Source organism: Trachymyrmex cornetzi, unplaced genomic scaffold, assembly GCF_001594075.2.
Source record: "Trachymyrmex cornetzi isolate Tcor2-1 unplaced genomic scaffold, Tcor1.1 scaffold1118, whole genome shotgun sequence".
Lineage (NCBI taxonomy): Eukaryota > Metazoa > Arthropoda > Insecta > Hymenoptera > Formicidae > Trachymyrmex > Trachymyrmex cornetzi.
This window is the reverse complement of record NW_017295674.1, coordinates 389,637-391,803: the sequence shown is the minus strand read 5'-3', so window position 1 is coordinate 391,803 and position 2,167 is coordinate 389,637.

The window sequence follows — 2,167 nt, the reverse complement described above, 5'->3', positions numbered from 1 at the left end:
GCGCTATCAATCGACACGCCGCGCTCGCGCTCGCACTCGCATTCCTCTCGACGCGTTCTTAGCGCACCGCGCCGATATATCCGCGCGTCGACCGGTCACGGCAGCCTCGAAACCGATCCTATCTCCGTGGCATGGTTCTTTTTCCCGGCGTTATACCTCACCTGGTCGGCTTGGCGCGGCTTGGCGCGGCGCGGCGCGGCGTGGCGTTCACGCTTGGCGATCCGGGATTAAGAGAAGGATAATAATTCGTGGCGGCCGTGAGAGATCGGAGCGAGACCAGAGAGATCTCCGAGGATGATTGTCGTTGGCGAACGAGGCATTAGTCGTACGGTAGCCGATGCCGATGGATACGCACTCACTGTCGGTGGGTGGGAAGGGAGCCGAGATGAGGGAACCGTGGAAAGCAACGTTGGAAGATCTGATGCTGACGAGTATTAAAATTAATGATCAGCCGTGTACGCTGACGTGTCACCTTATACCTCCATGCGTCATTTTGATTGACCAATAAATTATCTACCTGGAAGAGAGAGGGGGAGGGCGGGAGTTTCACGCGTGATGGTCGATCTTCTCGCGCCGCTCTTTCCCTTCTACGATAAAAATGCGTCTTTCCTATCTCTTGGTATTGGTACTCGATTGAAAGGTAGATGCTAAATGACTACGTCAACAATGATTATCGATACTAGGGTGATAAGAGAAAATTATACGGCTTTATTTTCGGCAATCACATTATTATAAGGATTACGTTTCTGTTTATAAGATATTATTTAAAAAAGAATAATATTACAAATAATGTAGATTACATTGAACAATTTTGCCAAAATATCTAAAAATTTAGGTAGATATTAATCTGAAAATAATTTTGTATATATATACTTCGGGAAAACCGTGTAATTAAACGAGATAATAATTCCAACAATAATGTAATCTAACACAATTAAAATTATAGAGAAATTGAAAACGTATATTTATAAGATCGCGAATATCCTAATTATAAGAAAAGAATATAATGTTCTAGCATCATAAAAAATCCGTTCCTGTCATTTTAAAAATACTCCTACGCGATTTTTTTGTTGCCTTGATATCCCGGTCTAGACTGCTTAACGCGCAATTCCAGACGCGCCGCGGCGATAATAACGAACTCTCTGTCTCGCGAATTTCCCCGAAAGAGGCCTCAACCAGGCTTTAATGGCTCAATCCGCATGTTCCGACAACACGATGTGTGGGCCAACGGTCGCGCGGTTCCCCCTACAAAATTTTCTTCTGGCCCAAGTTCCCATGGAAGGCGCATTACCCCGGCATCGACGGGACAAAACTTGCGCGTTTGCCTTGTTTTTAGACGCACAAGTGGCCAAATGACTGGGACGCGCCGCTCTCATGCATGAATGCAACGTCAGCTGCCATCCCGAGACACGGCGAACTCTTCATTAACCGTGCAGAACATTACAGGGAATGCGCCCAAAGGGTGCGAAGGATATACAATTCACAAAACTGTCAACGTAAAATTCATATTTTGTTTTGAAGCGACAACACTCGCCTATGCACGAGAAGATAACGCTACAGAGAAATTTGATAAATAATTAAAAACAATTAAAATTTATATTAAAATTAGGTCAAAATGTGGTTGATATTAAAAACAAAATTCAAATAAGAGGCAATAAACCACTACGCCAGTTATCAGAGACGAAAATAATATATTATAAAAAGACGTTTTGGTCTTAAATTAGACCATCTTCAGTTCAAGTAAGGCGAGATAAAATTTATGTAATTTTTTAAGGACATTAATTAAAATGTTTGTCTAGCAAATCGACTTCGTTCAGTTCGTAAAAAAAAATATTAATCAGGCAATATGTCATTGCAAGTAGTACAAATGTTGAAACTGTGGAAATAATTTAGTGTCTACATGAATCAATGTCTGCATATGTGTAATAAGATCAATATCAATATCTAGTTTGCCAACTATTCAATCAGCAATATTACTTCTTTGCTTACATATCATTAATATTGACTTTCAATGGACTTTCATTGAAATTAATAAGAGTTTGCAAAAGATTTATTATATCATTCTCATCGCCAAAGATGGTAACGCTAACAAGACTCTCTTACTTTAATACCACTTATTTCCTGCAATTCATCTAGCTACAATATCTACTTTGTGTTCTTGACACAA